Genomic DNA, 23,158 nt, shown 5'->3' on the forward strand with positions numbered 1-23,158 from the left:
GGTTTCAACATAATGGTTGCTATATTAATTAGGAGCAGAGCTGTTGTCAGAAATGGCATGATGACGCAAGCATTCCAAACTTGGGGACCGAAACTGCACAGTGGGCATCTTCCTTTTGCCCACCTCTGTCTGTTCCCCAAGGTTCTTAACTCTAACTTCCCCCTCCCCCCAGACATAGGAAGGGACAAGCTTAGGCTTAGGGCTGTACAGTAGCTACTCTTATTCAGGAGTCCAATACATTGGAGCTGCCCACCTAGCAGTGCTGTCACTGTGGCTTATCTGGGTGGTGTGGGGGGTAGGGAAGGGCGGCAGCTAGGTCAGGGCTGCACAGGCAAAGAGCTGGATTGGTTCCCCCAGGGCATCTATGTAGCCCCAACCTCACCACTGCTCTGCCCATCCAGGTAAGCAGCAGCAATGAGGCAGTGTTATGAAGGCAGCTGCATGACACCACTCAAGCCAACTATTCACTTTTGTTTAGGCCAAGACCACCTTTCCCTCCCCAAGCTTTTTTGGGCAGCCATTTTGACCAAATATGAACAGTTTGTAGAATGCTATCCCCAGGAAGGCTCGCCTGACATCATCATTATATATATTTAGGCACCAGGGAAAAAACTTCCCTCTATAACCAGGCCTTTGATCTTTACCTATCTGTGGGATGTTTTAACCCCCCCCCCCCAATTTGAATGTATCTATGTGGGGCTTTTTGTCTGTCTGTCTGTTTGTTTGTAAGCTGCTTTGGGTTGCAAACTGGGCAAGGTCAAGTGTCTTAACAACTTTAATAAATATGTATAAATAAAAATAAGTTAACAGTCCAGCTACTAGACATCTCTGAAGACAGCCAAGGCTAGTAAACACCAGCTTCCTACCTTTCAGAATACCTAAATCCAATTTAAGCCTAGTTTGCCCTATGTCTCATTGAGCCAAAAGACCATGTTGTGGCTGCATAGGACTACCATAAACTTTCGCTTCCTTTCTCTCTCCTAATAGAAATGATATCACTTGTTTTTATTTTTAAAGGGGGTGTTGCTGTGATAGGTGCCACTGCCCCAGTTGATGGGCAACAGCCTTTCCCTACCCCTCTATCACCCCCCCCTCTCCCTGGGCCATTTCCTCATGCCTGAGGGGTAGAAAGAGGGAATGAGGTAGAAAGAGGGAATGGAGGTGTTGTTCTCCCACACTGCTTTTGCCGCAGCTCAGGCACTGAGGTACTGCTTAAATAACTTTTCTCATCTTTCCTAGGTGAAAATCTTTCTTGTTTAGATACGTGGTGTCTTTTCATTTTCCTTTCCTTTTCCTGCTGGTTTTCCTCAGCTGACTGCTGTTTTTAATCTGCTCTTGTTTTTCTTTGCTCATGCTTCAACTTGTTTGGAGGATGGCTTTATTGATAGCTGATCTTTGGCCTTTACACTGCATTTACATATTGTTTTTGTTAGTGGCCTCAGTCACCTAGTCGGGGCAAGATACAAATTTTAATATTTTTTTTTCTTGAAGTGACCCTATGGTGGAACTTCAGTGAATGGATGACAGAGTCAGGGAGGCAGTAGCAAGCAATATTAAAATCTTTAGCAGCAAATGAAGGCAAAGCCATATTCACTCTGTTCCTCTCCCCCTCTCTCATCACACCCCTGGTTACAGTAGGCTTGTTCACACATTACACTGAACACAGGCAAAAGCTGTCTCTACACATGTATACACTTTTGTGTGAAAGAATGTGCACTTGTTGATTTGTTACCGCTCAGCTCGGGTATGCTGACTGTATACCCGTGAAGCATTGCATGTGAATAACTATGTAAGTGTACAGCCTATGATTCGTGTATATAGATTGTACACTTGCCGATTGTAACCTTTTGAACACCACCCATTTCGTAATGGTGAGAGTCGGGATGAACTCATCAACCCTTCCCACATATCCCCCTTTCCAGTTCTGCAGCCCTCTACGAGTTTGGAGCTGAAAGTATTTCCCACGGAGCCTCCTCTATTTAACCAGGTGCCTTGCATGCTGGGAAAATCCCAGGTCTCCCCTTCCTGCAATGGCAATCATGCCATGGAGGTGATGCCACCTGGAGGCAGTCATGCTTCTGAATACCAACTGTTGGAAACCACAGGAGGCAGAGGGCTCTTGTTCTCGAGTTCTGCTTGTGGGCTCCTTCCCCAGGCATCTGGGTGACCACTGTGAAAACAGGTTGCTGGACTAGATGGGATCAGCAGGGTGTTCCTATGCTCTTATGTGAGAGAATGATTGAATATGTCTGTAGTCAAAGTTATGTGAGGTCAATGTGTTTAGGAGTCAACAGCATAATATGTAATATAGTATAATATATATTATATCGTTTACAAATGGGTGGACTGACTAAAGATTTTGAGAATGGCACTAGTCTAGATGAATGTACCATGAATAATAACGAGGAATGTGTTGAAAGGCCCCTTCAACAATATTGCAGTGTGGGTGGCCTGATTTGCGGCTTCCAATGGTGAGTGTCACGGGTTTAACCATAGTTGTCGCCGACTAACTGATGTCTTTGAGACTTCCAGAGAAGCTGAATCAAAGGCAAGAATGATTTATGTGATCATTTCTGGGTTAATAACATTAATTATCCCAGAAGGGGCCTTTCAACATCAAAGGGTAATGAAACAAGTTGGCAGAAGAATACATTTTGGAAATGTGTTCCCCACTCTGCTTGAGCTTTGACTTGATCCTATTTTCAATGGTACTGTGAATGAAGTATAAACACATGTGATGAGGAGCAATGATAAAATTATTGTATTAGCCCATTTCCAGAAGCTCTAAACTCTGTTGGCAATAATCCATTTTGAGGGGGAGAGAATACCTGTGGTCACATCCACACCACACATTTAAAGCACCTGGCTTCCCCCAAAGCATCTGGGGAACTGTAGTTTATCCCTCACAGAGAACAATTCCTAAACAAACTGCATTTCCCATGATTCTCTGCAGGAAGGCCATGTGCTTTAAATGTCTGGTGTGGACATGATGTATGTTCCCCTGGATGAAGGCAACAACAACACACATTCTCAGGGGTTTGCTGCAAATGCCTACATGAGGGCTTAGGAACCTGGGGCTCTTCAGAAGGACTTCAGCTGCCATCCTAGCCAGCGTGCCCAGGGATGACAGACCACAAAGCTGTAATTCCCAGAGTTCCCTGTGAAAAGGGACTGATCACTAAGCTACTTTGGCAATTGTAGCTCTGTGAGGGGAATAGGGGTGTCTTCTAAGAACTCTAGGCATCCTTAGCAAACCCGAACTTTCCCAGAATTCTTTGGGATAACGATTTGAACTGTTTAAAAAGGGATCATGACACTTTCAATGAATGGTATCAATGTAGCCATTGTGAGGTACTACTAGTAAAAGGGCAAGTTTCACTTGATGACACTTAATAAAAAATGTCCACGGCTCTATCAGAGTACCTAGAAGGAAACCTGGCACACATTTAATTGAGTAGAAATAGCGTATCAGAAAAGCAGCAAGTCAGACAGCTCATTGGAACATTGTAGTCTACAATAGCACTTTTTATGAACAGCAGTGACATTTGTCAGTTTATTCACAGACACTACATGTATGCATGCATAAATATATCTAATGGAAAGCAAGCTCCGTCAATCTGCTTGGCACAGATCATCGCCTTTAGATTAGAAAAATCCATCCAAAAACACATTATTTTCTCTGCTGAATCTCATCCCATTGCTAGCTTTGAAACCAGGGATACACAGCTGTGCAAGGCAACTAAGGCTGAGACACAACCTATTGTGGTTTTCCACAAAACTCCTGTTGTGCAACTTTCTTTTTAAAATAGAAAGTAATCGCCTTCTTCAAAATGCAGCAATGGTCTGAATTGGGTCTCGAGAGAAAATACTATTTACTGGACTCTGTGGAATATAGAGAGAGAGGAGATGAGAATTTTTAGCTGAGAACATTTGGCTTGAAATTAGGGAATGAGAGGGCAAAAAAATGGACTGAAATTGCTCCCTTTTCTTCAGCATTTCCACTGCCCCCAGTTTCTGCAGCAACAGCAGCAGAGTTCCTCCTAGTGGCTGCCTGTTGGTGGTTGCCATTTTTACCCCAAAGGTCCCATGGGAGAGATGCTACATCGTCAGATGGATTCAGGGGGTGGGGAGGGAAGGGAGAGCAGGAATCATGTTTGCTGTTGCTGCCACCAGCAAGCACCATTTAGCAAATTTTACCTGTGCTTCCTTTCCTGGAGAAAGTGCATACTCCCAGCCCTCCACTTTTGGTGCAGTGAAATGGGGTGGACCAGTTCTGGCTTCTCCACAGTGGAGATGCATGTGAAGAAGGCAGCAGAAGACAGTGGGATTGTGAGGGTGAACCTGGCTTCCTAACAGTGAGCATCACTTCCACTTCCCAAGAAGGAGAGCTGCAAGGAGCTTGGTGTGGGGACATGGCAGCAGTGCCAAATGGACATTTCTATTGCTGTGCCCACACCACATTAAGCTCCTTGGGCCTTGGGCCTCACCATCTCAACAAATGGCAGTGGCACTCACTGCAAAGAATCCAGGTGTACAACACCATCCTAATTCTTATTGCTGTTATGGTTCCACACCAGCCAATGACAGTTTCAACAAGAAAGGAAGGAGCTAACATTTAAAATGATTTTTGTGCACATGTTGATACAGACCAGGCTGTGCATGTGCAGAGTCTCTTTTTATATTCTGAGCCAAAACATATATTCTTGAGAAAACTCTGCTCAGTTGATATTAGTGCGTCTGAGTGGGACTAATTGGCATTTCAAATCCAGTAATTCTGAACTTCATAATGCAAAGATGGACTCACATCTCAATGTGTGCATAACATTTTGACCAGGCAGGAATCATGGATCTTTGCAGTGATCTTCAATGATCTTCAAAGTTTCTTGGCTTATCCACTTTCTAGATGCCTACAGACCAATAATTCTCTACTAACTAACATACCCGTTTCCTTTTGTTTTCTGAAGTTATGCTTAGCCTCAAAGAACCTCTCTTATTGCCAAGTCTGAATATGTGTTTGCTCAGTGTTGCCAACTGTGAACATTTCATCAGGGTCGAATGTTATTAAACCCAAGGCAAGAAAAGATCAGTTTCTACCATTCTTATTTACATGAATTGTACATTGTTACATTGTACATCCTTGAGGAACTTACTTATTTGATCATGAGTTACATTTCAGGATAAAAGGAGGATAAAATTTTTTTTGGGGGGGGAGCAAGAACTTGTACACTAACTTGGGATCCCTGGAGGAAAGGTGGGATATAGATGTATGAAATCAATAAAAATTGCTGCTACTTATCATACAGGGCTGGGACAGCACTTTCACCAATATGGGAGGGGTGCAGGGAATGACTTTGTTATTCTTACTGAGGAGGTTTAGGGTAAAGGAAGGGAAGAGGACAATAAAATCTTGGGGTTCTTGGGGTTCACGACAGGTTGGATATCAGATAATCCATTTGCTTTTTGTGCTCCCTTGGAGGCCTGAAATGACAGACCATGCAGAGACCAATACAGGAGAGACAGGTTTTGATCCAGCTGGGGCAGGTGAAGGTGTCCAGTTGTGTTGATGCAGGTGTACCCACTGTCTTGTGGAACATCTTTGGGAGAAGAAAAGACTAAGGAGTAAATCCTACAGTGGGGTCCCTAAGAGAGTTGGATGGTTCCTTGTATTCCTGTTTCCGGCAACTCCTGCAGCCAAGCTGGCGTCAAACGTATTGCTCTGCTTTCCTTTGAACCACATCAGGGAGGCCGAGAGGGAGGTCCTGTGGTCTGGGCAGCCTTAGACCTCCATATACACTGCCCAGGCTTGTGCCACAGAGAGGTCACTTTGGTGCTGCAAGCACAGAAAAACCACACGGAAGGCAAAAGTTCTCTGTGGCCACAGCAGGTGTTGTAACTCTCCAACGGTTTGACTTTGAAAGGGGTTAGCTTTCCTCATGTATAATAATGTTTAATATTAGATGGTTGATAGCTGTCTTTTTGTCTACAGCATTGTTTGGTAATATGCAATAGTATTTAGTACCCAACAGCATTTGATAGATAATTCATATTTGATCATTATGCGAACTCATATTTGAAGCCTGCCAGTACCAGATGAGCTGGCAAGGATTAGAGTTTCAAATCTTGAGGGGGAAATTTCACACTGATTATGTGAATTCAAAATTTTGCCTCAAAGTCTCTCATGCTGGAAATTGACTGGACAAGCTAAAAATAAAATCAGCAAATGTTCGTTTCATTTTGTTAACATTATGCTTGCTTAGCAGCAAACAGCTGCTGAAGAACAGTGCAGATATCGGGCTTCTTCCATTTCAAGGGTACCATCTCCTTTGGTGAGTGACAAGAATAAAATGATTAATTCTGCACATATGGTGTCTCCCTGCTCTGGAGGTAAAACAGTCCTGTTAACTTTTTGATGGAATTTATGAGAGGGTTCATGAGCAGACATGTTTGTTCTGTACTAATTACCCAGAAATAAATAATATTCCTGGCTCTAACTAAAAACTGATTAAGTTTAAACAACCATTCTGTACTAAATGGGGCATTCAGTAGGTCATGTTTTGAACAGATGAGAAAATGCTTCCTGTGCATCACCCATTTGTTCTCTTAGCTGCTGTTAACCTTAATCACTCACAAACAAAAGTGGCAATTTGTGGAAATCAAGGGGGGTTGTGGGGGGGGGGGAACCAGGGATGAACAGATCTGTCCATTTTGATTCTCTCAGTTTTTCAATTTCCCAGTCTTAATTTCAGTTCTCCACATTTCTGTAGCAATTCACATTTTAAAAAATCCTCCTGAAAATATGTCAGCATTTTAGCACGAATTTCTCCTAAATGAACATGTTTGAATGCAGTTTTGACCAACATACATCTTTTTGCAAGCAATGTTCCCTAATATAATGCAGGTTTGCATGCTATTTCCATGAATATGTTCATTTTCATTCTCATTTCCCTCTAACATATACACTTATGTTACCATTGTTTGGCTGGAGAACGTCATTGCAAAATTCAGATGAGAGCAAATTTCAAATGATGGCTGTCTTTTGGTTCCCGTATCGTTTTGGAATGCATGAATTAGGCACAGTTTTGTCTTTAAATACAAACTGAATCAAATGTATTCTCCACCTCTGGAATCAACATATTTTCCCTCAATTCAGTGCTTGCACCCTCAGATGGCCTGAATTACCACCCTCTAGAAGTAAATGCAACATTTTCTTTTCATGTTCATTAGAATTTGGGAGGAGGTGGAGGTCATTCCTCCCCTCATTTAGGCCTTTATGATGCCCATGCCCATACATTCCACTTTACTATTAAGGATAATTATTTTAACATTTTCTTGAAATATTCAGGTTAGTTATATTTATGTAGCTCACAACTGCAACAGCACCTCCATGTTGAATATTCTCTGTGGACTGACTGGCAAATTTCTGGAATGCTGTAATAGGCAGTGTTTATTAATATCTTGTATTAAGAGTAACCCAGAATAAAATTTCTAATTAGTAATGTTCAAGTGACTTTTCCATTATTCATCAACAGTGGAGGGCGGAGGAGAGAGAAACTGGGTTATCTCTTTATAGCCTCTTACGGAGTATATAAAGATGTTGAGGTTTGTCTGTTGCAGGATTCACTCAGCTTTTGCTGAGAAATAGAAAGGTGTGGGGTTTGTGTGCATGAGAGTGCATATGTATGGTTATGCAGCATTCATCTGAACAGAAATGCTTCTCCTCACAGCCAAAGTGCACATTGTATAAATGGCACATTTACACTTACAGCACAGGTGTGTGTTGTATGAGTTAGGCCAAGAATAGGGAGCTTAACCACACAATCCTAAGCATGTTGACTCCTAAGAAAGTCCTGTTGAATCCAATGGGGCTTAATTTCAGGTAACTGGAGTTAAGATTGCACATCACTTTCAAATGAACAGCAACAGCACAGTGTGTGTGTGTGTGTGTGTGCGCGCGCGTGCGTGCGTGTATGTGTGTGTAAAATTCTCTCCAAACAGAAATCTGTTTCCACCAGTTTTTATGTCCAACCACCTGGGGTGTACCTGAAATTCATGGGACAGCTTTAGAAATCAAAAGGCCTGCTGAGGCTAGAAAATTGGGGTGGGGTAAGGGTAATGTGTGTTCCTTATTGACAGTTTTCTAGCTGAAAAATGCATGGTAGGTGAAGCAATCATTTGACAAGAAGAAACTGATCCTTTAGTGTAATTGGCGCAGTTCTATGGATTACTCTGCCAATAGAGATTCAGGGGGTGCTTTCACCTGCTGAAAACATTTATATTCTGCCAGGCCTAAAATTAAGGCTATCTCCTTCTGTAATGGTTAACTGATGTCTGTTTTTAACTGTTTTTAACTGTTTTTAACTGCATGTTTTTTTTAAAAAAAGTTTTCATTGTATACCACTTTGATATTTTCTTTATGGCACAGGGGTATAGAAAGATCCTTATAGATAAATAATAAATTTGTTCCTTTGCTGGGCACTGAATCTATGGGGAGCATATTCTAGAAAAAAACAACATAGCCCCTATCAGGCATTTTGTACACATATGGAATCATATGTAGAGTGTGACAGCATCTTTCCTGCATTCTGTCATATGTGTTTATATTGCGGACAGGCAAAGGAATATGGGTAAGGTGTGGGTGGGGCCTGCAGCCATGTTGCTGCCCCACCAGACCTATGTATGCTTACTGAATGTATGGAGCTCCCCTGCCCCCTTCCTAGAATGTCTGAAAGGGACTAATGTTCTTCTCCTACCATTCTTCCTAAAAGAAATGTTTCACAAAGATACCATAAGTATTTGTTCCTCCACAGAAAACTGACTCTCCAGAGGCTGCTTTGAACTTTCTGCCACTTTGGGAAACAATATTATAATAATCTCACTTAGACCATGTGGAAGGACATTGACCTTGTGCTCTTCTGGGTACATTAAAATGACTTATTGATAAAGGCTTCTAGCTTCCACACTGCAGCTCTCAAGTGCTACTGAGGCATTGCTTTTCCTACGCCTGCTAGAAGCCTAATTGAAAGTTCCACACAAGCACTTCATATATTAAATGCATTCATTAAAAACATTTCTCTCCTGCCCTTCCTTTGCAGACTGCAGAGGTAGCCAATACTGTGTGCCCTTCAGCTGTTATTGGATTGCAGCTCCTATCAGCTCTGGCCAGCATAGTCAATGTGGAGTGATGATGGGAGATGTAGTTCAGTAACATCTGGTGGTCACTGGGTTGAGGAAGCCTGGCATACAGCATTGACCAAACAGAGATGGCTATATGATCTAGAAAATGCTGTTCCTCGTGTCCAAAATCCTCCTGTGTTAACTCAAAGCTTTTGAGTAACATTTGCAGACCATTCTGATCATTAGGGCTGGAAGGATAGCCATATCCCGATCCCTGGTCCTCTGGTGGCCAGGGAGGAAGATGTGGGTGGGGACATACGAAGGGAAAGAAATATGGAGCTTCATCTCTAGGTAGGGCTGAGAGAGATTCCTGCCTGAAACCATGGAGTGCTTCTGCCAGTCGGTGTAGAAAAAGCTGAGCTCAAAGGACCATTGGCTCGATTTGATATAAGACAGCTTCCTATCTTGGATGCTCCGCAATGAGGAAGTAAACAAAGGGAAGCACGAACTTTTCTGTCTGTTTATATGTTTGTCAATGGCTCATGCTGAATTGGCTATCATTGGGAAGGCGGCCAACATAGCGCAGGAGGCTCCGGTGATGAAATTTCAGCCATCAAGTAAAAACTCCGACTGGGGCAGTGAACCCACCCTTAACACATACACAGAAATTCAGAAAGTTGACTGCAATTTTCATATGACAATGGCAGGAAAAACGACCCCCAAGGAAAACCAGATCATCCCCAATTAATGGAGAAACAGTACATGAAGTTTCTGATGTGTGCAGCTCAGTCTAGCTGGGTTTGCTCATAAGTCCTGTCTGTTTTAGTGGGACCTATTGCTGGAGAAGCCTGCACATAAATGCAGCCAAAGGGAGGTGGGAGAAGAGAGTTGGCTGGGAGGGAGGGAGTGCTTTATTTCCTGGCAGAGTTTTACATACTTCTGATCTCTTCAGTCATTCTGTTTGAACCTGCTGACAAAAAGCAACAACATAGGCAAGAATCAGAGGCAATTACTTTGAGCACTAACATTCATTCAGCTTATTAAATAAAAAGCCGATATAAGGTCAACACTCTGAAATAGGCAGAGAGGTCATGGGAGAAGAGATCAAATATGTTGATCACTCTTGCCTCAGTAATAAGCTTCTTCTGTTATTTATTCCCGTGCTTTCAGCACATAACAGAGAGCTGTGTACTTTCAAGTGGAGTATGTTCTCTGGAGGCAGTATGGCAGAGTGTGCTACTTACTTACCCCCTTCTAAATGAGATATAACAAACAATGGTGATGTTCAACATAACTCTCTATAACTCCACTACGATTTAATGTATTGAGAAGACACTTTTGCAGCAAACTGATTGAGTTTAATGGAGCATTTGTCTTCTGAATCTTGGTTTGTATTGCACAGACTTGTTTGAGGTCTCCATGTTTCCAGCAGGGCTCATGTCCCTTTAAAAAGTGTGTGCAGAAATTTGACAGGTGTTACTCACCATCAATGCATTTTCATACTAGAAAGAGTCATAGAATGAATTTCTGTCACAGGACCCTGCCAAAAAAGAGTTTTGTGCTGTATTTTTATTTTTTTCAAGTTAATAGTTTCCAAGAACTATTGCCCACATACCCTTCACTTTCAGCATATTCCATGGAACCTAAAAAGTTCCTACATGAATAAAGCCTTTGAATGCCAAAAACTGCAGGTGATGGAGTTGGCTCAGTCGGCAGAGCGTAAGGCACCAATTCTCAGTGTTGTGGGTTCAAGCCTCATGTTTGAAGATTCCTTCATTGCAGGGGATTGGACTAGATGACCCTCGTGGTCCCTTCCAACTCTATGATTCTATTATACTTCTGTGATTCCAAGCTAATTCACTCAAGCTGCAAGGTCTGATAACAATATGTTCATTTGTGGTGCTCTTTGAGACCTAGAATATCTTATATACTGCAAATAAAAGGGAGCCAAAATTAAATGTTCTCTGGATCTACCCATGGTTTCAATAGACACATTGTTTAGTGATGTGATGCTCAAGACCACTGAACATTTTTTTTTTAAAAAAAATATTAGAAATGTTGCTACTTGTTGTTTGTAGGATAAAAGTTTTCCTTCCTTTGAGCTTTGGGCCTGATTTGTATTTCAATAAGTCACTAGATTAGTGGGGATTGAAGTAGGAATCCTTTGAAAACATTGAAACAAAAAAGGGGAAGCACATTCCTCTTTCATCACCCCCTTTCAAAACCCACTTGTTTTATTTTTGATATGTTGTCCTTTGTTCTTAGAATGCCTAGGTCATCATTTGAGCTTGACAGAAAATGTTCTGCTCTTCACTGATAACTTCAACAGTGCAATAGCTACAATTGTGAATAAGATTTCAAATAGGTTTCTGTGTAAGGCACATGGGGCATTATTGGGCACTTTGAGCCTGGCTCTCACTGGTTCCTGAACTATCTCAGACCCAGATTAACATGTGCTGATTTGATTAAGATATGAAGTTGCAAGGTAAAGCTTTATAAATGGCATTTGGAGGATAGCTGTGAGGGGAAATACAAAAAAAAAAAAGCAACCCCTGTCCCCAAGTCTCTTTAAGCATGTTGACTTGACAATTATTCTTTATTAAGTTAATATGATCTATTCAGACATAGGAGCAGATCCATTAAAAATGGAATAGGATTTTTAAAAAAAACCTGGGTAAAGTTTCCCCAAAGGCTGTTTTACAGGATCACAAATCTATTGTGATTAGCAGCGCCAATCCAAGACAGTGGCACAGCAAGCCGCTCTGGCGCCTGGGGTGGCACGCCCAGGAGCAGCACACACCGCCCATAGGGGCAGGGCGCACCGCAGGGGCCTCTGGAGTCTGCCTGCCTCCTCCCACTCAGCCGCCCTACAGCTGGGGGAAAGGCAGCGGGTGGACCGCTTACACAGCGCGGAGCCTGCGCGCGCCCAAGCCACCACATTTTCCCCACGAAAGAAGCGTGGCTCGGGCGCGCTGCAGGCCCCCGTGGTGAGTTCTGCCTGGCATTTTGTCATCCCCCTTAGTGGTGACACCCGGGGCAGTCCGCACCTACTGTACCCCCCCTTCCTCCGCCCCTGCCTGTAAATCCAGGACTGTCCCTGGAAAATAGGGACACTTGGAGGGTCTAATTTTTTTTGTCTCTGAAGATAGTTCAGTCTCACAACTCTGCTATTACAGGAAATAAGGGCAAATTCTGCCCAAAATTGTTGTTGTTGTTTACTTTTCAATGGACAAAGTCAACAGAAATTATGACTGGTTAGCAGCGCTACTTCTTCCTAACTATACTTTCTCACCTGAAATGTGGTCATAAGAGTAATGGCCTATCTCACCGAGTTGTAAAGACGAATGAGTTGAGAATTGTAAAGCAATTTGTGCATTCCAAATATGATCTAAATGAATGATATAAGACACTGAAAGAGGACCTTGTGCTGGGTGAAACCACGAGATGTCCCAATGTAATTAATGACATTAATACCAGTCAGAAAAAGTGTGTAATGATGTTCAGACATTTTAAGTGGAGAGGTCCATTTGTAAAAGATGAGGTAGATCAGTGGCTTAGCGATCACAGAGATTAGTTATAATACCAAGATATATGACCATACCACTACTCATCTATCAGCTGAACATAACGTTTTACTCACAAAGTGAAACTCTCTGCATAGATTAGTGAAAAGATTTCTCGCGTTTTAGTTTCCTAGTTTTCCTGTATTTCCCCCTAAAAATAGGCCTAAATATAGGCCTAAAACCTATACTGATATCAAACTAATTCACACATTAAATTTTCCAAGGTATAATTTAAGCACACACATGAAAAAATAAAGTGTTATCAATCCGCGGGTTTGCTGTTGCCATTGCAAATCAGTGTAATCAGACCCATGGCTACAATTGACCGTGTTGTGTATGAAAAGACATGAATTGTCACTAAAATGCACAGAAAAACATTTTTTTAAAATTCTGGGAGTTCTTACAAACAAGGCAGCCAACTGAATTAAGCAATGCAGACTGTTTCAATAAAGAAAACAGAAAAAAACACTATCTTGAGTTCTCAGCACTCTTTTAGTTATTCAAATATTTATTGACCATATGATTTAAGAAAGAAAATTAAGCAGGAATAGAAAAAATAGCAAAAAAAAGAGTGGAAGAAACAGCTGTCTTTCAGCTACTCTTGGTTCAGAAGAACAAAGAGACTTCTAAGTTCCTTTGTAGTTAGTCTTTGTCTGGAAATCTTGTTTGTTCCAAAATAGAAGAAGTAGAAAAAGATGAGTATGGGGTTTTGCCAGGAAATAACTTGTCTGGCCTTGGGTACTTTACATCTTAACTTGTGGGTGAGGGGACACAGGCATCGGCTGCTCCACTTCTGCCATGACATTTGATAGCAGAATAAGCTATGCTTTCACACTTAAAGCAACTACTGCCTGCCAGAGCTTGGGGAGGTTTGCCTTGTAGACTACATGGCAATTTCTCTGAAAATTTCCCCAAACGAGTGGTCTCAACACCCACCTGTTCGTAAAGGTTTTGCTTTAATTGTTCTTCATTAAACCAATTAAACATGCTAAAGTCATCTATCCATGAAAAGAACCTGTAAATGTATACAGTGGTACCTCGGGTTAAGTACTTAATTCGTTCCGGAGGTCCGTACTTAACCTGAAACTGTTCTTAACCTGAAGCACCACTTTAGCTAATGGGGCCTCCTGCTGCTGCCACGCTGCCGGAGCACGATTTCTGTTCTCATCCTGAAGCAAAGTTCTTAACCTGAAGCACTATTTCTGGGTTAGCGGAGTCTGTAACCTGAAGCGTATGTAACCTGAAGCATATGCAACCCGAGGTACCACTGTACTTATACTGCATTCTCCTTGCCAGCATCAGACCATAAGATGGTGCCCTCTGTTTCCATTCCATGTATGTAAGCCAACCAAACTAGAAGCTGAACCTTAGATGAACAGCAGCAGCAGGCTACTTTAGGGAATACCACTCTACACCTCCTAGCAATTGCCACCTAGGTGCCTGCCTCACTCTGCCTAATGGTATGGCCAGCCCTGGATGTTGAGGCCACTGGCACAGTGAGGCCAAGTTACAGTGCAGTGAATCGTGTCTCTCCTGCCCCTATTACAGTATCCTGGAGCATTTTAAATAAAGTGTCTAAAGCAGTTTTAGATCTAGGGTGGGTAAGCCTAAGCGTTTTGATCTCTGTAAATATTAGGTCAGTAAATATTGACTCTTCTTCCAGTGCATCATTCATACATGCTAATCAACACCATTTCTAGTGACAGTCTAGGCTTTCCCCTAATTATTTAAAAGCCTTCTAGTGTGGAGAACAGCCCTTGGGTTTTCATTGTTCAATCATTTGTAGCACGCTTCTTCTTTGATGAATTGCAAAGACCGAAAAATAGATTTCAACCATCCACTTCTGTCCCCAGGAAAATTGGATAGTATTTTTTTTTAAGTACTACATGATTATGAATCTTTACCTTGCATACCATTTCTGTGCCCAAGTTATAGGTTTAAATCTTAACATAATCATGGATGCAAATCTTTCAGCAGAGGGCTCGCCACTAGCTAATGTGGCTGTGATCTTTGAAATCCGTATTTGTGTGGCACCAAGTATGAAAGCTTTGCACATCAAAAGACTAACAGCGGATTTCCATTCAGCACAGATTTCATAGCTGGATGTCTCTTTCAGAATGTGCAAGCAGGACCACAATAACAAGCCATATGATTATATGGCTTATCATTCAAAATTGCTGTGTTAAAGAATGGGGGGGGGGGAGAGACCAACTCCCAGAGGACTATTACATCTACATATGTAACAAAAGGTCAGTTTGGGCATATGGATTGATAAATACACATTCCTTTTAAAAAAAGAAGACACTGTAAAATTACATTTTGAACCTGACAGCTAATTTCTATGGTCTACTAAGGTGACTAAGGTGGCGCTGTGGGTTAAACCACAGAGCCTAGGACTTGCCGATCGGAAGGTCGGCGGTTCGAATCCCCGCAACGGGGTGAGCTCCTGTTGCTCGGTCCCTGCTCCTGCCAACCTAGCAGTTCGAAAGCACGTCAAAGTGCAAGTAGATAAATAGGTACCACTCTGGCATAAAGGTAAATGACGTTTCCGTGTGTTGCTCTGGTTTGCCAGAAGTGGCTTAGTCATGCTGGCCACATGACCCGGAAGTTGTACGCCAGCTCCCTCGGCCAATAAAGTGAGAAGAGCGCCGCAACCCCAGAGTCGGCCACGACTGGACCTAATGGTCAGGGGTCCCTTTACTTTTACTAAGGTGACTATAGCTGCGCCATTAATTACACCAGTACATTTTAGTTGGCAACTGAGGTTACTCAGCACCATCCAGCTGAAAATGTACTAAGAATGATATAAGAATAATAAATGTCATCTGTGCAACAAACCCAGTCTCCCATACTGACACTGATCATAGTAACTAACTGCAGCATTGTCGCTAGAACAAATTCTTAGCAGGTAAGCATGGAAAACACAAGTCGCCATGCAGCAATTATTATTATTATTATTATTTATTCAATTTCTATACCGCCCTACACTGGTGGAGGAAGAGGAATGCAGGGGGAGCTCACCGTCCCTGGCAGCGCGATCCCCAGGGTGCCATCATGGCTGCGCCCCTGCACGTGCTGGGTGCCCTGCCCCCGCAGGTGGTGCCCCCCACCCCAGGACACATGTCAGCCCCGCCCCCGCCTGCTCTCTGCCCCCTGGTGCCTGAGCATGAAGCTCCACCACTGCCGCCCTATACCCAAAGGTGTCTTGTTCAGCTGAAAACAATTAACTTGGGCAATGCACACCTTAGTGGTTAATCTGGCTTTTGAGTCCATGAACACTTGTTAGCCAGGACCCATGGGCATCTTGGAGCTTCTTCTAAAATACCTATGTTTTCTCCTAAACCACTTTCATTCTGACTTGAAAACTGCTGTGTATAACGGAAACATTTACTGGGAGTGGTCCTAAATCCCAGACATCAGCATGGCAACTTCCTGCCTGCAGTTTGGGATCATTTCACCACTCTTATCACTTCCTCTACTCACCTGCACCTTATTGTGGATATTTCACCCCTCCCATTGCAAGAATCTCCTGACAATGTTTTCAGAAAGGAGGGGGCAGAATCTGCACATCGCTTCTTCCGCTCCACCCTGGCTGTGTGGGAGTCTGAGTGTTATCTGTGTAGAGATAAGATGACTGCTCAAGCAACTGCAACACTCATGCAGTCCGGTAGCCTCCAATAGTCTTTAGTTTCTAGTTTATTTTAATTTGCAGTAGTTGTAAAAGTTATGCTTCTGAGCTGTCGTTTGTGTAGTTCATACTCTGCTGTGCTCTGCTGACTTTGGCACCGGGTTTGGTGCTCACAGCTCAAAGTTGTGAGTCCATTGCACTTAGACCTACTTCCTGCACTGGAAGGTCTCTGGAAGTGCTTTCCCAGCTCGTCTGGCCCAGTCAGGGCTGAAGAGGTTGAGCCCAGTCGTTGGCACCGGCTCAAAGGTGAAGCTGACACTTATTGGCTAGGGAAAAAATGGCAGTGCAGTCTCCGCTTGTCCCCATCCCTCATAGCAAGCCAGATTGTGGTGGGAGCAACCTCTTCATCTCCACCTACCTCTTTAATTTTTTTTATCCTCCCCCAGCAAGATCGGGCTGGGCCTGGGCTAAAGAGAAGCTGAACATAAGAAGAGTCTCTGGATCAGGCCTATGGATCAGGCCAGCATCCTGTTCTCAAAGGCCAACCTGTGGGATTCAAGCATGCACTGCACTTTAACCACTGCAGCATACTGGTTGGGCTTGACAATGCAACATCCCTAATCACTTCACTGCCCCTCTTTGAAGGGGAGAAATTATGCCTGCAAGTATTGGCACGAGGAACCAGGCTCATTCATTACAACAATTGTATCCTCTGCATGGCAGAAGGGAGGAAGGCACCCACTTCTCAAAAATGCAATGAAGAATACTGCCCTGGGTAATGTATGAACTAAGATTGAGTTGTCTGGGGAAAGGAACATAACCATTTGCTTCGCACCAGTGAAAAAAAGGAAGATGGAGAGGTATTGTGAACAGGCCAGTACAAAAGTTGTAATGTGCTATTTCATATAAAACTATCTGATCTCCTGACAGTTTTCTTCAGAAGCCTTTCTCTCTCTCTCCAGGTACTGCTCATAAAACCAAGGGTCACCATCTTTCTGTCTTAGTTCCGGAAATCCTCGGAAATCCTTGTCTATGTATATTTTCCCCTGGCTTATAGTTGGGGAAAATGCGACTCTCTACTGTTTTCTTGCATGGTGAACTTCAAAGCTTTTGACGTATAGTCCCCCCTTTTTTTCTTTCAGATGACCTGGATTGTTTTTACTCCTTGAATATATTTCCTGGTTTTGAATTCTGTACAGAGTTTGATTTGTCTGATTTCAGCAACATTGCGGTCAAATGTCACCTCTCATCCTGTCACTAAGTAATCAGGACGGAGAAAGGACAAATAGGTTGCTTGGCACTTTGGTTACAGGAAGAAATGAAGTTTGCTGTTCCCTCCAGCACCACTGAAGTTGAATTGAAGTTAATTCTACCCTATGTCTGGAGTTCATTTCAGGAAACAATTCTGCTTCAGTTCCCTTTTCCCATTCTGCATGCATACTTAGCATCTGACCCTGCGATGACTTGTTCAGTTTTCTGATCTGACCATGTGATTTTAACAACCATCTCAGAAAGCAAAATATATATACTGCTTTCCGTAAGTTCTCAATTCACTTCAAATCCATAATCCCAATAGCTAGATGAATTCTGTAAGGTGGGGTAGTATTATTATTCTCAGAGTTATATGGGGCAGGGCTGAGACTGCTATTGAATGTGATTTACTTGAAGCCACACAATGAGGACACAGAATTGTAGAGTTGGAAGGGATCCCGAGGGTCATCTAGTCCAACCCACTGCAAAGCAGGAATTGATGTGAAGGAACTGAGGTTTGAACCCAGACCAGTCAACTAATACTTATTGCTACCAACCAGAGTGCTGTAGCAGATTAGTGACTGCACTTCATTTGCTATGGGCAAGTGTGCAGTGTGGCATTTGGGTATGAAGGTGCTTAACTATGAAACTACCGTAACGGGAAGGCCTTGAATGAATCACCAACACACAAGCTAACTTTTCACAGAATTGTCCACTCAAGTGAGATAACCCTAAAGTAATTTTGTAAACTGAAAAGCTCAACAGAAGCATTATATAGTGGCCCCCATTTCTTGCCCTATCTCTGTTGCATAGATTTGTGAAAAATGAGATTCCAGCTCAAGGGGTGCCTCACATTTAGACATTTCTTCTATTTTGGGGCGGGGCATTCTATACGTTTCATAACTTGCTTTTAGGCACATCAGACCAAGATGTGAAACCCTCTCTCTGCTTAGAGCTGCAAATCTAAGCAGATGAGATATGTGATTTGGTAAAAGACTTCATTTCTTTGCTAACTGGCGTAAATTTTGTCATATTAAACAGCTTAAACTGCTCATAAATAGTAATAAAATATATATTGGCTTTGATGGCAGAAGATTAGACTTTAATAATGTGTCCTCTCAGATCATCTGATCATATTAAAAAAAAGACCACCCACTCTTTTGGGGGTGTCTTACTGTGTTTTGTGTGTCATCCTATTTTATTTTAATTATGACTGGAGCCTCAAAAACTGGACGTCTGAGAAGACCTGGAAATGGGGGTGTTTTGTGCCTCCTGTAACTGTCATCAAAAACATTTTAGATTGTCATGGATGGCCACACATGTATTAAAGATACAGATTGCTTTGAATCACTCTTTCTTTTGTTTTCAGGTGTCTTCGTCTTTCAAGGCTGCTGTACAAACACAGCTAGAGAACGTGAACATCAATCTTTACAAGCCTGCTGCCCTCCAGTCATTTTGGAATAACATTCCCTTCCACGGCTGTGCTGGTTGGGGCTGATGGGCATCCTAATCTAGTGTAAATAGAAAACACACTGATTGTGAAGTTATGCTTCTTGTTGACTCATCTCCCGGCAGTTGCAATATCGGGGAGAAATCCCGAACATTAAAAATTGAGCTTCTCACTCCCCATAATTCACTGCACTCTGTTTCACATATCACCTCGGTGTACGTGAAAAGAGGATGCTTCTATAGACTTTGCTTGAACACTGACACTAAATAACATAGGAAAGGCAACTGTTCTCTGTTCAGATCTTGGCAAAGCAAGTGGAAGAATTTTTTTTCAAATATTTTGCTTTAAGCCTGGTATGTGCCTGTAGGACCAAGTCTACATACATAATTCCAAAGACTGGTGTGTGGAATATTAAGCAGTTTCTTATAAAGCTTTGCAGCTTACTAGGAATCCTCTTTTGAATCTACTGCTTTACTCTGTATGCATGCAGGCTGGTGGAGGTTTCAGGGAATATTATAGACATCTGATCCACTATGTCCTCCATAGTAATTTGAAGACACGCAGCCTGGTCCTACGGATGATATGGCAGTAAGTCCCATGGAATTTAATGGATCTCGCTTCCAAGTAAATGTGCACACAACTGTAGCTTTAAACTAGAACTGCTGTAGAAAGTAATCAAATGATTATTGGACACATGCCTGATATTATTGTGCCCAGATGCCTGATCCAGTGCAGATGCAGGCCACAATCCAGCCAGGGGAGGCTGGTCCATGGTGAACGGGACACTGCTCCACCACCCTGTCTGCTCTCAGCCAGCCCCCATCTGCCTGCTTTCTTACTACCAGTGCAGATGGGTAGCAACAGTGGCGTAGCGTGGGTTGTCAGCACCCGGGGCAAGGCAAGTAATTTGCGCCCCCTAACCCGTGGATTTGCGCCCCCTAACCCTAACCCCCAGATGTTGCGCCCGGTGCAGCCGGCCCCCCCTGCACCCCCCACGCTACGCCACTGGGTAGCAATGCTTCCCAGCTTCCTTCTCCTTTGTTTCAGCGTCACCCTTGTAAAACCTGACAGGGTTGGAATTCCATATACAGTGGTACCTTGGGTTAAGTACTTCATTCGTTCTGGAGGTCCGTACTTAACCTGAAACTGTTCTTAACCTGAAGCACCACTTTAGCTAATGGGGCCTCCTGCTGCTGCCACACCGCCGGAGCACGATTTCTGTTCTCATCCTGAAGCAAAGTTCTTAACCTGAAGCACTATTTCTGGGTTAGCGGAGTCTGTAACCTGAAGCGTATGTAACCTGAAGCATATGTAACCCGAGGTACCACTGTACTTCAATCCTGTGCATGTTTGCTCAGAGCAACCCCAACTGAGCTCAAAAGGGTTTACCCCCCCCCCCATCGCCCCAAGTAACTGTCCATATGATTGCAGCTTAACTCTGTCTTGGTTTGTGGCCATAGTTCTAATTCTATGGTTCTAGTTTTTGCCAGTTTATATTTGATTTTTGGAAGAACGATAATATATTTGTGGTTTTTGTGTGTTTTTTGTTGTAGTAGTAATGCCTTTGGTTTTAGCTTTCCAGTATCAAGTAAACAGGATGAACCTGGATCGCCACATTGTACCCTCAGATTTCAAACTTTGTGAGATGGCTGATTCTTTTTCTGGCATCCAGTAAGAAAGAGAAGACCTTGGAAAATTCCTAACTATGTACTATTATGTAGCCAGTAGGCTAGATTTTGTTCTCAAAGCCAAGAACAATACCAGAATTAGGGCTAAATGTGGGAAGATTGAAGACAGGCAAAAGGAAGTTCTTCCTCACCACTCAACCAACTAGGATGTCTTTAAAAGAAGATTAGACAAATTCATGAGAGATAAGCTATCAGTGGCTACTAGTAGTTGTGATGGATAATATACTTCCTACACCGCTAGAGGCAGTTGCTTTGGAACAACAGTGACAGAGTGCTGTTGCACTTATGTCCTGGTTGGCCACAGTTGGATTAAAGCATTGCTCTGCTACTAGGCTATGGTCCTTTTTGTACATTCCTCAAACAAGGTCAATCTTCTTTGTATAGGAGAGGGGCAAATGGTGCAGGGACTTGTAGAGGTACTTGTATAAATGAACCAATCTATTTCCAGTGTATAGGCTGGAGTTTGGGGGTAGGGTGGGAATCAGTGGTTAAGGGAGGAACAGTGATAATGGGAGAGCTTGAGCCAATGATGGAAAGAAAAACACAGTTTTTGGAAATGTAGATATGTATAAGACAGAAAGGAATTGTGCCGCCAATTGTCTGAAATGACATTGAAATTATCCCACAATAATTCTGCTGTCTTTTCAAGAGTCTCTGAGTGTTCCAGGTGGGATTCTGAGGTTGATTCCTATTGGGATAGTTTAATTATGTGTTGCTAATTATCTTTAAATCATATTTATTTGACTTTAATGAATCTACAGGAAGTCCCAAATTGCTAGATTAATTTCCCTGAATTCAAACTTTCACCTTTGTTGTTTGTTTTTATTCAACTAAGACTCATAGATGATAGAAACCAGTTATTCAATAGCGGTTATGAGAGGAGGTGGGAATTAATGTATCACTAAAAACATCGCATCTGGTTGTTTTCAATGGTTCTTCTCAACACTGCAATATGGAGAAAGAATACGAAATATAAGCTCCATAGATTAGAAACAATGAACAAAGTGTAATCTTTAGACTTTCATGAAATAGAGGTTTTGTACTAAAAATTGCATTGTAAGGATGTGTAAGGAGCATCCTTTTGGCCCAAAAGGAGGAACATCTAGAACCTCAGAGCCCCAGTCCTTCCTCATACTGCAGAGGAGGCTTGGTAAGTCCCTTACGCCTACTGTCTATTAGCAGATATGACTTGTGTGGAGGCCCTACATTTGCTTTCAAGCAGGTGGGACACTGTTGCTAATCAGGAGGGAGAAAAGTGAGATGGCGAGGAGGTTGAGGTGCTGCAAACGCGCTGGTGCAATCAATCTGGTGTTCCTTCCTGTGTGTTTGCACTGCACCAACCTCTCCATCCCCTCTACTCACCCTGCTGGTAAGCAACAGAAAAAAATCACCTGCCAGGAAGCTAGTATAGCAACTCTGCCCAACCAGTGAGATTCTTCAGTTAGGTAGGCTGGGACTCTGCTCATCACCAAGTTCTCTACAGTATCATTCTGCACTCCCTTCACCTCCCAGTGCTCCCTTCTATTGATTCCTCACTATTACTTTCAGTTATAAGCGAGTAAACTTTATGTAGATAAGAAAGCTTTGGGGTATTACAAATGGTTCACTATTTTATTTATGTATTTATTTATTCATTGGTTTACTTTGAGATGTAGGCACTGGGCTGGTTTTTATGATTGCTATTGTATGATGGTGTTAATTTTTACATTGGAACCTACCTTTTTGCTTTAAAATTATTGGTAGAAATGTATTAAATAATCGGCAAAAACATTAGATGGAAGTTTTTATTTCACATGGAGTCTCATCTGTTGAGCTTTGTTTGTGTCATGTGGTGAACATAAGAAGTGCCTGCTAGATTGGGCCACTGGCCCACCAAGTCTAGGATCCTGTTGCCACAGAGGCCAATCAGATGCCTCTGGGAAATGCTTAGTAACATAGCTATAGCAGTGTTGTTCTGAGATTAGAAAGGCATGGCCAAAACTCTTATGGTCCGTTCTTTCTCGTTCAGGAAGTACTAGATCATCCCTCCTGTGATGAGCTCAGGAGCATGTTCTAGTGCCACCAACCATCAGAAATGAGCTTAAATAGGTAGAGACACGCTTCAAAATGTGGGTGGGTGGCTGAGATCAGAAGCATCGAAACAATATCCTTGATCCCTGAAAGTAACAGACTATGTTCTCTTTTCTGTAATGGCAAGTGAAGCATGCAGGAAAGATGACTAGGATGCTCTGGAGAAGAGAAGAGACTTCATTCTTCCTGAATTTAGAAGAATATCTCATTTTCTCTTGTAAATCTTCTCTCTCTTTTTTAACTCTCAGTAGGAGGAAAAAAGTATCCAACCCAGCAGCTGACAAATGGCATGAATAATTCATTCCGTCTAATTTCACACCATTTCAGCTTCATTGCTGCCTTGTAATTAACACGTGTAGATTATTTAAGGAAGAGAGAAAATTGCTTTTAAATG

Source organism: Podarcis liolepis, assembly GCF_965112155.1.
Source record: "Podarcis liolepis genome assembly, chromosome: 2".
Taxonomy (NCBI): Eukaryota; Metazoa; Chordata; class Lepidosauria; order Squamata; family Lacertidae; genus Podarcis; species Podarcis liolepis.